The following is a 14913-nucleotide window of genomic DNA, read 5'->3' as shown; positions in this document are numbered from 1 at the left end:
TAATAACGACGTTAAGTTACGTTCGTAACAGAAGATACATAAGTAACGCAGTTATTTTAAACCAAACCACAAAAAAGGTCCGGTAGGCATTTCATTGGTTTGGGGAATGGTGATATATGTATATTGGGGAGTCATTGGCAAACAACCTATTCAGTCATTTAGGCGTGAGGTTGTGTTGGATTGGTTCGAGAGAATTGTCACTAGAATCATCAGGGATTTGACAGACATCCTGCACAACGACCACAAGTTGCAACTGCAGTTTTTTTTATTCACGTGACCCAGATTTGAATCATTCCTCTGATTGTTTGCCTATGAAAGGATCTCAAAAGGAAAGGATGTCCACCTGAAGCCTCTATGATGAATCCCGTCTGTATTGGAGGGAGATTGCAGTAAAAATGGAATTGAGGAAAGTACCAGTAGCGCTTCGAGTTGAGCTGAGCTGTATCATGTAGTGGAAACAAAGAAGCTGCACAGAGCTGAGAGCTAGGTGATAATTCTCTGTGGGTTCATCACTAAGATCCATTTCACATTACACATAATCATCTGATCCATTGTTAGTTTAAATAACAAACTGTGATGCCAGTGGAGCATTTTAAGTCTAATCACTTAAATAATCCAATGTATTAAGTTAATTTATTGTAGATAATAATATAGAATATATAAAAATGCATTTTAGTATATTATACATAATAAACTTCCTTTGCCACTGTTTTGTACTGTAGCTTCAATTCCGAACGTCAGCTTTGCGTTGGTGTAAGGAGGATTATTTTGCTTCCAATCAGTATTAGTACGTTATGTTGTCTTTGTAATCTTTTTCTAATCTAAAGTATTTCAGCATTTCCAATTGGTCTTAATCCTCGGACCAATTGATCCCTCTTAACTAGTTAATTGTCTAATTGTTTAAATCCAGACACCGAATGAGGAGACCTGTCTTCGTGTTCCAGTTCACGTAGGGTCTGGCTCACTGGTCATCTGTCCCGTTGTCCTAAAACCCAAAACAACGCCCACCAATCAGAGCCGCCGGGGCCACTTAAACAACCTGGAGCAAATGGACTCATTGTAAAATGGAAGCGTATGTTTGGCTAATAGGGCTCAGCTGTCCAGTCAGTTTCACTCATGTATATCTCCTAATCTGCTGGTGGCTCTGCGAGGATAAGGGGGGGATTTCGGAGGCGATACAAACAGACAGATAGCAAAGTGCGTGGCGGAGGCCTGGCCCAGGATGTCAGTGTTCAGGGTGGGTGACAGTGTTATTCCCTGCCATCTGTTTCCCAGGCGGCGGTCCAGCAGAGCTATGTTGAATGCACCGGCATGAGGGAGTAAGGAGCAGCCCACCATGCAGCACTATTGGCATTGCAGCATTTCAGATTAACATAGCAGCGTGGCCGGCCTCCCAGGCCTGTTTGTAGGGGCGATATGGGTTCGGTTCAGGCTACACACAGATAGCTGCATAAAAAAAGCTCTATTACACTCAGACTGCCCATCTGTCCATCGTCTGTCTGTTTTTCATGTCTGTGGCACTCTCTCAACTCAAAGAAAAAGCACTGGCACAGACGCAATTTTCTCCACATTGCTGAGCTATAAAGTTACAAAATGCAGACAGAGAACGCAGAAAATGGAGATTATTGAATTAGTGCGAGTGCAATTGTTTGTTTTTCTCCCTGCGTTTCATCTTAAAGCTGTCGCTCTGTGTGAATTTCCCATGAAAAGCCACTTCTACTCTCCTTTATGGAGACGAGCGGGACGGTAAGTGGCGTCAGTGTTTGGTGACACGACAAATGCCGTAAAATGGCATATCATTTTCTGTTTGGGTATGTTACCCAAACAACAAAGGAATGTTATGAGAGCAGCGGGGTCTCATCGCTCAACCTTTTATGAGGAGAACTCACAAAGGCCTGAATCACTCTTCCTCTCTGTCTCCGCTGTCACCCTCAGGAAAAGTGAGCACGCCGTAAATCACCTTGTCAGCTCTGTGTTTTGAAGCGGCAGACTGCCCGTAGCCAGTGTCATTTTATAGGTTGTTATTTCACTCCATGATGCAGAGAGGAAGGCTTTTAAAATCATGTTGCTTTAAATGCTGATGTGTTTGCTGGTGAAGTGGTGAATCAAAACAGGGATGAATGGAGCGACGTCCACAGAAAGATGGCCCAAAGTTCGCAGGGGAACCTCAATCCGACCTTTGTCCAGAATCTGAACCTCGAGGAATTCAGCTAATTCTTTTAGTATGGAAAGTGGAGGCTTTATTGCATTCTTTGAGGACGTGAACCTGAACGTACAAGTGTTAACTTGCATTAACATGTGCGCTTTATATACAATGAATTACTTTGTGTGAGGGCTCACGGGAGAGGTTTAGAGTGAAAACTAAAGAGGGTTTTGGTTTGGACCATTCCTGCAGAGATCTGGACCTTGTTCAGCGTGTCAGAGTGCAATGATAAAGAAACTGAAAATGATTACCTCACTTTTGAGTTAAACAAGCTTTCCAACTCCAGAGACTTATATTGATTTTCTCTATTTCTTTCACATGTGCATGTTAAGCTTTATGTTTGATTTTGTCCCAAAACATTTAGACACCAAGGTGATGTGTCATGACTGCGTTCATGCTTGCATGCATAAGGCTGCACAAATCCCAAAACAGGCTGTTCATAAGCTCCGGAGAGAGAGAGCTGGATTATTTCTCCCTGATGCCCTTTGTTTGAAGGAAAAGGTGTTGACTGACAGCTGAGCTCCTGGACCCTACTCAGCCAGGGTTCAATGCGGATGCCTGGCTAATGAGGTCGACTACAGGGATTATAATCAGACAGGGAATATTACCGTTCTCATGTGTCAGTCAAGCTGGGAAAACCTCCCAGTGTTGCAATGTCAATGAGGGCTTTTTCAGCTTCCGATTGGTTCATGTTTACCATGCAACAACATGGAGCCATGTCACAGCGTCCCCAGGGCAGATTTAAGACGTCTCAAGCCCCTGACAGTTAATGGGAGAAGGAGTTATGGTGGGAAATCTCACCATGGGTCCAATTCCAAGGCCCTGCCGGACACTGAGGGCACTCCAAAACGTACAAATTATCTCCTGTCGGCTTTTTGGCAGTAAAATGTGGCTGTTTTAACCTTGCAGTGTTTAACCTCACAATAATCATTCAGCGAAAGGTAGAATTCAAGCTGAGCCTGAATCCGTGCTTTGCACTGAAATGTATTAATGGGCATCACGTTTGACCCTTTCCAACCTCGACGCCACTCACCTCTCCCTCCCTGCTCAGGCCATTTTAAAGAGCAAAACAGAGAAAGAGATGAGAGATGGAAAGAAAACATTTAAAAAAAAAAAAAAAAAGCACAGACTTGCAAGAGCGATGTGACATATGGAAGCCATCACAGGCCTGGACTCCCATCTGTGTCGGCAGTCGTGGCCTGCTGGCACCCACTAGTCACTGCGCAGGATGGGAATAATCCAGGACAGAGGAATTGTGATAAGACGACTCTGAATCCCTTGAGGACAAGATTTCAGCGTCGGGGGAGGGGAGGGATGGTGAGTGGAGGGTGCAGAAGCTCGCTGGCGTTTGCAGAAAACAGGTGCCCGACAGCTCAGTGGGGTTCAGCCGGGTTTAGTCAGGCTCAGTTTCTCACGTTTCTCGCAACAAATACACGACTGAAACTGCGACCCACTTCCTTGTTTCACATCAGCCTGCAACAAACTGTTAATGTAAGCGACACATTCCTTCACTGTGGAATTTAAACAGTTTGTAGTCTGAAGCAAATGTGCGTTTCCTGCTCCGCCGCGTCCGAGATGCATTTGATTTATTTCTGTTTGATTTCTGTTTGGATTGCAGCGGCAGTTTTTTGGCAAACCGGAGTAAAACTAAATGAAGGGCCTAATTGGAAAAGGAAATTGGCTTCTCATCTCAATTTACATGTTTGCATTGTCGAATTTGCCTAAAGGAACACATTTAAAGTGTGTTATTGTAAGCCTCAGAGTTGAACAGAGAGGTAATTTAGTGAGTCTCCTGACCACATTCATCCAAGCTTCATATCCTGGTTCGCTGCAGATCTAATCAGCAGGTTGAATGATATTCGCTCCCTCCAGTCATGTTCTATTTTGTTCTCGCTCTAAAAATGGTAACACGTGCGAAACAATAGGAGCTCTTTAATCAATCACGGTAAAATGAAACAAGTAAGTGAGCAGATAATTTTCAATTAAGTATCAACAAATGTTGTTTTGGAGGTCTTAGAAGTCCTCTGGACCCGAACGTCTCCTCCTTTGCTAGCCCTCACTAACTGGCACAGTCCAAGTTTTTTGTCAGTGAAAAATTTATTGTAAAGCGGTAAATTTTTTATCACCTCTTTTCACAAGACCCCTGATGGTAGGCTGAGGAGCTATATCAATCTGAGAGTGAATGCCCCTCAGCATTTTCACATGCACACACAAACACACTCACATCTTCTAGGATCTACAAAGACGAGCATCTTGTGTACCAGTGAAACTTTTAGTAAAACAAATGAGCTTTTGAATTTCAATCAACAGAATAAATGCAACATCTGATCTTGTGTGACTTGGTCAGGTCTCTCGGGTCCTCCACCCTGTGCAGCTCAGTGCTACCCCGAGGCCACGGAGGGCAGGACCCTTCAGATTTAACACCTCACAGACACGAACACCTGGGATTTATTAGCGATCGAGCCCATGTGGCTGCGAGCAGACAAAAAGTCTTGGCCTTTGTCTCGCACAGAGCAGAAAAGTTCTACCTTTCTGTCTGTTTCCTTTTTTCTGCTTTACCTGCATTTCATCTGCCTCCCTGCTGCTCGTCCATCTTCAGTGGTCTTGTGGCGAGCAGGGGGAGTCTTTTCAAGCTTGACTAATGTGGTTCAGATAGCGTGCAGGATGATGATGGGGGAGCACCCTGATCTGGGCCATACCTTGTTTGTTGTGGCGGCTTCACTTCAGCCGATTCTACTCTCCGTCTTTCACTCCTCACCATCGCTGCTCTGCTTCAGCGGTTCAGTCAAATGAAAGAGCAGCTGCCTGACCTCTTTTCAGCCTGGGTGCTGTGGTCTGGATCCTCAGGACAGAGCATCGAGGCCATCTCCGACAGGATGTAGGCCTCGTCGCCACTGTGGTCAACAACACTTGCCTCATCTCCCGGCCGCTCGCTGCTGTCAAGCGCTTATCTTATCAAAAGGAAGTATTTCTGCAGGAGATATATTTGTTTGTTTGTTGTTTTTAAACATATTAATTTCCTTCCGTGCAAACAATACAACAACATCCTCGGACGGGGAAGGGAGTGTGCCAGTGCTGTGTGCAGCTGGAGGTGACACAGCATGCTGTGGTACAGTAATGGAGTCATCCATCAACAGGCCCCATTAAAACACCTTGACAAGCCAGCTGAGGCAACTCCAGTGGCCATGGTGACCAGTCTAAAGGTTGATGTTTGCTTTCCAACAGTGGCTGCAGAAATGCTCAGTGTAAAGACAACACCACTGACATGGATCTGGTCGTTTGTTTGCAGTGTTTGTTATTGTGTTTTAATAATAATCTGCTCATTTAGCTACAGTATAAACAAGTGAAAAGTTTAAGTAAATTATCATGCGAGTGGAGAGCTTGCAGATAAATTCATTTTGTACGTTTACATCCACAGAAATGACCTTATTACCTGTTTTAATATAACAATTCACTGTCACTGATGTTGCAAGATCAGCTACATGGCCTTGCTTTTTGTTTTTGCGAGCAAAACCAATTTAGCTGGATTTTCTTATGCTTTTGTTATAAACATCGACAGTAATTTCTAGGTCAAATGTAAATAATGCCAATGAATTGAAGGCCTGGATAACGCCTGATGTAAGGATTTATGGGCGCTCAGCACTGTTGATGAATGCTGCTCGACAGAAATTAAAGAGCTGCGCCACATTTTCAATTTATGCTTCATGCAATAGGTTTCAGTTGTCTCCATAGTAACCAGACGCTATCTGCCAGCTGCTAAAATGACTACCCAATCACATAGCAAAACAAAATCTGTTGGTGTCCACAGCACCTGCCTATGATGATTATTCAAGAAAAGATGTGTGGTGCAGTGTGAGTTTGTGAATCAAACCATACCATATGTTATGCCTTACCTTGGTGAAGCAACATTTAATTTTGATATAGTATGACCATGCAACATGGACATCCTCTTCAAGTAAGGCCTCCTTTCCGCCTAATATTAGTCTATTGTTAGTCTATACGATTAGTAAATTAGTAATTTTCTCTTTTCACCCCCCTTGTTTGGTCAATTCCAGAAAAATGTCTTTCAGGTCACAAAGTGTTCAGCTTTCTATGCCAGCTTCTTCTTTACTTTGTCCCTCTTCCAGTTTGCACTGGGCAGGTCGTATGTTGTACAGTAATCAGCTTGTATTGCCTTGTGCATTAGGAGAAGCTCTATATGAACTAACATTGTTAAGGTTTGAGGGTCTAGTTTTTAAAACAGAACCATCCATCCAAAATAAATATTGAGAATCATTCTATATGTTTGTTTTATATTTTGGACAATTTTCTTTTGTTAAATTATCATCCATACTGTTAATAAATGCATCTGTTAATAAAACATATATTTGTTTTGTCTTTGGTTACAGCCGAGCAGGTCAACCATACTTTCTCTGACAAAGAAAAATAAAATCATAAATCAATTGATTATATTCTAAGAGCTCACATGTGCTGTTGGCCAAAAGGGCCTTTTTTCTGTCCTTGTTTTGCTGTTTAAGAGCTTCGTTGTTTGTTCTCTGCACTTTAAGTCCTCTGAAAATTCACTCAAGCTGAGATAGACCAATTATGTGCAATTTCAGCTCTTAAGCCCATCTCCAGCAATCACCATGGAGATATTTAAAATGTGGTTAAAGTCAGACGGCAGACGCAAGAAAGTGGTAATATGTTCCCTCTTCTGCTGACTGACTGCTCTTTGTTCTCTTGAAGTTTAACCAATTTATAAACAAATACATCCTTCCTCAAATCCTCTTTACTGAGTTAAACTTTTCACCACAAAGACAAATTGAGAAACAGTTACGACCGGATGGCTTTAAATTATTGTATTGTCTGCTCAGGACAAACACTGAATCCCTGAAGCCCTGTAGAGAGCTGTTATTCCTGCAGTTTTAAGTTTTTATTTGTATTAGGGCCCAGCTGAAAAAGTCCCAGCAAGCCCCCAGTGTGTAAACTATCTTTGACCAGTGATCAGGATCCTATTCAGAGGACCGTATCTCCTCCATCTGCGGCATGTCGACAGGCATCCTCCTGCATTCCTGTCCTTTTGTTTGCAGAGGTAGGGGAAGGACATTAATGAGTCTTCCATTGACTTAACATCCTTGGAAAGTCCGTCTTGGCCTCACACCTGCTGCCTATAAGCCGCTGGAATCTCTGCTCCATCACTGTTGAGGATGTGCAGTCTGGAAAATATGCGGGCTCCTCAAGGCCCTCAAGGTAGCGCAGCATGCGTCGAGGAAGTGGTGAAGAATGTCAACCTGGACATCGCCTTCACGTCCACCAGGCCGGCCAAGAATGCAGCCATTGTTTCAATGAAAACAGGCTCTTCATCATTGATATTAAGCACCTGTAGACTTAATATACTTTTAAGCACCATTGTTTTCTCGTCGTCCTTGTTTTGACTGGCCTGTGGAGGCTAAGGTGAAGAGGTTATTGTGTGATGACAGAGGTGTCATTGATGGTGGTTGTTTATTAACACAATGAAATATTATGCGTTGGTAAAGTATGCCAACAGAAGCATTTAATCCACATCTATGACAAGCAGACGAGAGTTTCAGATAGGCACAAAGGCTAAAAACAAGTGCAGATAAGTTTGTTTATTATCCTTTCGGAAATTCCCTTTGTGTCCGTGGCGACGAAGACAAAAACAACTAAAACTAAAGATAATACAGATAAAAACAGACTCTTTTCAGCAGAGTGCAAACGAGACAGGCACGCCAGACAGACATCAAAGAACTAGCATTGACGAAGGTTGCCTGTGTCTCGGCCAAAAAAAGGGAACACCGAAGACCTGGGACTGTGGATATTTTCAGGGGTGAAAATTAGGAAGAAACCAAACTAAATAGGGGAGAACAGATACTACATCAACAGGCTCAAGGGGCTTTTCCTTTCTTTGTCCTTTTCTCTTCTTGTGCATTGATTTGCTTTACTCTCTCTCACAGGCCCAATCAGCCAAAAAGCCGCAGACAAGGGCCATCAAGTGCCACTGATGCACGACACACCACAACAACTATGTCCACAAAGCTTACTGTCGACCCCGATATGGGCCAACCATCGACCTGGTGTCTAAAGGCCCAATACATGAAAAGCTACAAGGTAGGTGACGCAGACTGTTGCTGTTAAAGAACTGAAATAATGCACAGGAACATGAGATGTCGTCCAAACCTTAAGCTTAACCATTGTTTTATTTTTCCTTATTGCAATCCAAGCTCAGCCTGACTAACCATAACTAAAGTTGGTGGAGAGAGCAATCAAAAATCCACTTACTAATGATTCAGAGCTCACAGAGTCACATCTCTCATTAAACACCTGAGCCCCATTCGATCGCTGAGACTGAGAGGTAATTGAAGCTTATGTGACAAGTTTATATCGTCTTCACCACAGAGGATATTATTCCCAAAAGCCAACTTTGAAATTGTATTTTGTTTTACGTGTTTGAAGTGGTCGTACAAAAATGTAGTATTGCACTTTCATAGTTAGGTGTATCACAAGGGAATGATTTAAAATGTTTATGTTTTGACATTACAATATTTGGGTTATAATCACAATTCAAAATCTGCACAAAAAAAGTGCATAGTTTTCCGAAGGCTGCTACATTTGATGGATAGTGTGAAACCAGAGGAAAGAAGAAAATTCACAGAGGCTTTCTGAATGACTGCCAATAAACAATCTGGTTGTATCAGAAGGCTCATCCTTTTCCTCAAATGGTGCTGTACAGCTTCAGTCCTGTCAGTAAGCGTTTGAGCATCTGTGACATTGAAAGCCAGACGATACTGAACTTTATTCGACTTTCTTTGTGATGGCACCTTTGTGATGGCACCTTTCCTGAGCACCGCATCACAGCTGGTATCTTATCCCCGCCATAAAAGCTCCTACTGCACATCTGATCATCACGGTTACTGATCTACTTTGTCTCAGTGGAACTAGCTTAGAAAAAAAAAACATTAAAGAGACTCTATTGAAGTCATGTGAAGCATCAAATATAGAGCTACCAGCACTTAAATCTGTCAAAAGAGTTTTCTTTAATATGACAAATGTACAGGACTCACTACCTGTTTAACTGCAGGTCCCCACACTGGTGTAAAAAAATTGCAACAGTGTTTTAAATGGCCGTAAGAGCTCCACAGACACCTTTATGTTTTGTGTATCTGGAACCGCTTTATGTTACGAGTCCTAACAGACACATAAGCTTCTCTTTGACAGCTCAGGACAAAGCTGTTCCCTCTGAACAGTGCAGTCCGATAGACGGACAGAAATATGTACTTTTACCACGTACATCAGACAGACATAGTTGATTTGCTAAGGTCATGGGTTATTCAAAATAAAACGGTATCCCTTTCTATGAGAACATCTTTCCTTCACTTTGAACTGCACTGTCTGTAACATGGCAAACATGCCTCCCCAGGCAAAACGCATGTTACGCACTGCATGCTGTCGCCAAAAATTGCTGAAAGGTTAGACATACAATCAGGAAATACTCCATGATGGGTTGCAGCAGCTCAGCAGGAGTTCAGATTCCCCGCTGTTACAATGTGTCATGCCTTTCCCTTTCCTCTATGACCCCCCTAACCCAGTGGGTATCACACTGCTGCGCTGCAGTGATGGCCTGGAGGATCTCAGAGGGGCCTCTGGGAGATTTATGAGCACCATGCTTTTGTTTTGCCAAGGAGTCTTACTTATTTTTCTTCACTGTTAGAGACTACAGGTTGAGATAATGAATCCACAGAGAGCTGGTCCTCACTGGTTACCGGGTTTGACCATTTTGTTCAGTTATGTTGTCATTTTATCTTAATTTAGAGAGAATATAGCAATAATAATGTAAAGTTAGCTACTTGTCAGCAAACTAGGATCAGCTGTATTGGGATTGGGCCTCGGTCTTGATTCTAGGGATGGGATCTGAGTTGAGACCTGAAGCTTCATTTTTGCACTGCATTACATTTTGCACTGGGTGTTGCATGGCTACATACAATAAATGACACACATGGATGGCAACAGTTGGCATAAAGAAAGAGTGAAAGAACTTCTAGATCTTGAACCTGACTGGAGGCTAAAACTTTACGCGACACAATGGCCCGTCAATTAACAGAACCACTCCCCATCACTTATTAAATATGGAACATGGTCCTTTGTGTACTTGGACACGAAATCACACGTTGCCAAACTAAGTGTTAACACACACGCACATACGTTATATCCTGTGAGGGATATGTTTAATTGACTGCTTATGTGTAGCATGCAAAGACAGTTATGTTTAATCGAAAGCACATTGACCCTTAAATCACAGCACGATTACAGCCTGTACAAGAATGCACAACTATATGAAATCCTGTAGCTGCAGCAGCAACGATCATGACGACAATGCTTCCCCTGTTCTGTCTTTGTCAATGATATATTCAATGACATGCTTCGTTTGTCAGACTGTCAGGGGTTGGCAGTTTTTAAAGGCTAGAATAACATTTGTTCACAGTGATAGAGCCTTGCACATGAGGGCTGGTTTAATCACTTCAGATTGTAGATAAGGGTACACTGAAAGGTATAGCTCAGTAATAACAGCTAAAACGTGCTATAAATAGCGTTTGTCATCAGAGCCGGGAGAAGAAGGTGTTTGAACGGACGGGCTGACTGGATGATATGTCGACTGAGGTCAGCGTGTGCGTGCCGACTGCAGCGGCTCCATTTTTCCATTGGTCACTGCTGACACCAATAAAAGTCCTGCAGATGACAGGGTTGCAGCAGCAGGGTCTCATCGCCCAGAGGTTGCTTTTTATTCTCCTTCCAAGAGAGGCTGTAAAGTCGGTGCCTGCAGCTGAATTTCACATAAACTCTATTGTTTTCTCGGACTGAAGTGACAAGTTTTGCCAAATTTAAGTGTTCTTTTTGATCGTAGTTTTTAATAGCGCGCAATATACGCCATTTAGCATCAGATTTTAGGATGGTTGAATGATTTACAGCATTCACTTTGATATTAAATATCCAACACATGAATATTTTGTTCTGTTCTGTCTCCATTTTATTCATAAATAAATCATAGAGGTGCTTTCTTTCCTCACAAAACAATGACTCATCTCTGATATTAAGATTTCATCCTCATGCTCTGGCTTTTTGTCTCCCAAGTTTTCTAATAACTTTTTCTTGTCATTTTGAGCATGTTAGCATGCTGTTGTTCGCATTTAGCCCACTGGGCATACCATTCAGCCTCACTGAGTTGCGAGCATGGCTGTTGACTCATAGGCTCGATCCCATTTCCAATTCATATCCCTACCCCTGGTTTTCGATTGCCCCGTTGGCCCTCAGAGAAGAGTTGCATGGGGTAGTGGTTAAAATCTCCCCTTATAAAATGGGACAACCCTTCAAGACCCTCATGTGTAAACAAATGCGACCAGAGCTGTGGTGAAAAGTCAGTGCCTGCAGCTGAATTTCACATGAACTGTATTGTTATACTCTGACTGAAGTGACACGTTTAGATAAGTGCTCTTTTTGATCGTAGTTTTTAATAGTGCACAGTATTTAGTATCAGATTTTTTAGGATGGTAGGATGATTTATAGCACTCACATTCATATTATAACAGGCAACACATGAATATTTTGTTCTTTTCTGTCTCCATTTTATCTATAAATAAATCATGGAGGTGCTTTTCTTTCCTCACAAAACAATGACTCATCTCTAATATTAAGATTTCATCCTCATACTCTGGCTTCCTCACCAAGTTTGTCTCCAAGTTTCCTCATTATCTTTGTCCTGTTACATGGCAGTTTCCATGCAGGATAATGATGAGATTTTACACCCTAACAAGCAAAAAAAATAAGGATTTACAGTGTTTTCCTCTCAAGTCTTCCCCTGCTTTCCAAATATCTGCACCAAAAAAGCGGCTCATGGGCTTAAAGCTCCCTGTGACAGCAGCCTCAGCTCTGTTTCAGAGTTAGCCTGAGCACAGCTTAACCCCCAACCAGTGCGTATAATGGGCCAACTTGACTGGCCGAGTTTGACATGCAGTCGTCCCTTTGTAATGGGGCTCAGCCTGCTATGGTGGAGCAGTTTACAAGGGGAAAAGGGGGAAAGAGGAATTTGTGGGGACAAGACAAAAGCTGCAGCAACTGAGAGGTGGCTGCCTTTTTTTCTTCAGCTGCTGTCTGTTCGCAGTAGAGTCCTTATTCTGAGGGGTCAGGAGGTCAAGTTAGGCACAGCGCTAATCCCTTCACAAGCTTATTATGAGCTCCTGAATGTGCGGACACGAGCGGCGCAATACTCACACTGTCGTAAGTCGAGTCAAAGCTCTTGATATACTCTCCTTGTTTCAGCAGCTATATGTGAAACTTGAAGAACACTTCTGTTTCTGTTCAGTTAATCCAAGCTCTTTACATTATTTAATGCCCTACATTCTCTTATTAGGCCGATGTTTAAATCTGCAATAAATGACTCTGACACAAGAGCCTTGCCAGCTGCACAGCTCTCTGGATGGCAGCGTCAGTCAGTCATGGTCCCCAGAGATGAATTATTATAACTTCGGTGATCCTGTTTTTAATCTAGCGCCATCATCAGGTCAACATTTGAATTGCTGTTAGCATCCAGATGTTACCAGAACCGCGAGCATGTCTGCAGACTCTTAAACCATTTTAACACCACAATGTATGCGATTGACTCCTCTCCCATTGCCAGTAGTCGAGTTCGTCATCACAAATGCACCGAAAAACAGGGAACAGTAGAAAGCAGCATGGGGGCAAGTAAGAATGTTATGGTGGTTACTTTTTTATATCTTTTACTTCAGTCTCTCTTTCAAAACCAACTTGAACGATCTTCGAACACTACTTGGATGGAGATGGATGGCAAACAATTCATGCACCAACGTGTCATTGCACCGTGCCGGAAATGGGCGAAAGGTGGCGTGTCCACCCAAGTGTCATGTTCCCATCACAGCTGGGACGGACAAATACCCGTGGCTACCGCAGAGTCAGTTTACCCAGGAATGAATGCCAGTTGTACCCTGTCTTAATGAAGACAAAAGCCAGATGTTATGGGGTTTTTTTTTTCTCCAACTCCAGAAAGAAATATCTGCTAAATGCTCGACTATGTCCGCCAGGTCATTGACTTTGTCTGCCTGCTGTTCGGTGCTAGATACAGTACAGTACAGTGGGTTTTTAGAAACATTTGTCTATCAGGACCAAAATGAGGTGAAGCTCCAGGCGACAAAACCAAAACAATGAGCTGAAAGATGCTGAAAAGAGAATCTATGGAGTTGGTGGATAACTCTGTCAGCTCTTCACTGTGAGCAACACCTTTAACACTACACACAGTCATTTAATCCATTGTTATTATAGTAATATTGATTAAAGCCACATTAAGCAGAACTGTGGCTCATTAACCTTGCAGTTAGCAAATGCTTCGAGTGATTTATCATTAGATTTTTCCTCATTTGCTTCCAACCTGCTGTCCCTAATGGACTTAAAACTTATCCATGATTAGGGATTAGTGGAAAAGCAGAATATCCACTTCTAATCAAGCTGCAGGAATTGAGGCACGTAATGTCTGTGTGGGCTCCACAAGCACATGTGATGGCGTTTGATCAATTGGTCATCCGTGGAGATTAGCAAACACAATGGCATTCCTCCACACACAGTAACATCCTACATAATTAAAAATGGGCAAATTCCAAAGTGCAATTAATGATACCAATTATATATAGATATTGTTTGAACAAACAACCTGACATAATGACAGATACACTGACTCACACACACGCACACACACACACGCACTCACACAGGATGTCCGAAAGTAAGGAAGCACTGTGTGTCAATAGGAAACAACACAGCATGAGCCGGAGTGTGTCCCGTGTCCCTGAAGGCACCGTGCACTTGAACCAGGTGCCTTCCTTTGTGTATTTTCCTGTTTACTGACTCGCCTGCCTGCTTGTTTGGGTGTTTTCTTTTGGTCCCTCAAGTCAATACCTTCCTGTGGACCGTGTAGCTCTTGCCTGACTTCATTGCTTTTTTCTGGCCACCGGAGGTCATTAAAAAGGCTCAGAATATCAGCCAAGGGAAGTCTGATGGGGTCCAGTGCGCGGTGCATTGTTTTGAAACCATGCTGGTTTTCGGCTTCAGCTATTTCTGGAGCCACAGAGCTGCCTCCTGCACATCAACTGTATTCAACTGTAAGAAGTAGTTATTTTCCACCTACACCTTTGTTGCCAAATAAAACAATGCCATTTCCAAGGACTTCCTTCAAGTATAGATTTATTTCCTCTCTACGGAGTCACAACTTTATCAGAGACTCAAAGACCGTAATGTTTTTTTTATGTGAAATAGTTTGATTTAGTTCTGATTTGTTCGTTCGTTTGATTGTTTTTCGTGTTTTATTCTGACAAATTAATGATTTTTTCAGTGCAAGAAGGGCTAAATAAATATCTCAGGAACTATTGGATGGATTGCCCTGAAATGTTGTCCAATGACTCCCGCAGAGTTTTATAATCTGTTGTGCAGTGTTTGGCGTCTGTTAAACCTTTAAATTCGTGGATCTGTTACACAAACGGGACTCCCTGGATTGTGTTTTATATCTCACTGGTACCTGAGGCAACACATTCCCATCAATTTTGGGGCCTTTGCGTTGTTTTAACACAGCGCTGAATGCCTGTTCAGTCTTTTCAGATTTGAGAGTAAACTCAACTTTCTTGACCTCAGCCTGTGATATCGTTCAGATTTGT

At 42.6% G+C, this 14913-nt stretch overlaps 1 protein-coding gene across 2 annotated transcripts in view; it reads left to right on the top strand.

Annotated features, from left to right (window-relative positions):
• Positions 1-14913, top strand: part of xpnpep2 (X-prolyl aminopeptidase (aminopeptidase P) 2, membrane-bound) — a 99860-nt gene that overhangs the window by 57899 nt on the left and 27048 nt on the right. The window contains exon 3 of one of the 2 annotated variants that reach the window (XM_084353381.1): positions 8158-8311. The exons of the other annotated variant lie outside the window; for it this stretch is intronic. The gene's annotated coding sequence lies outside the window, so the exon portion shown is untranslated. The remainder of the gene's footprint in view (positions 1-8157; positions 8312-14913) is intronic. 2 annotated transcript variants of the gene reach the window in all.

This window comes from Pagrus pagrus (assembly GCF_965226575.1).
Source record: "Pagrus pagrus genome assembly, chromosome: 5".
NCBI classification, from domain to species: Eukaryota; Metazoa; Chordata; class Actinopteri; order Spariformes; family Sparidae; genus Pagrus; species Pagrus pagrus.
The sequence above is the reverse complement of the archived record's forward strand: the minus strand, read 5'-3'. Positions and strand labels throughout refer to the sequence as shown.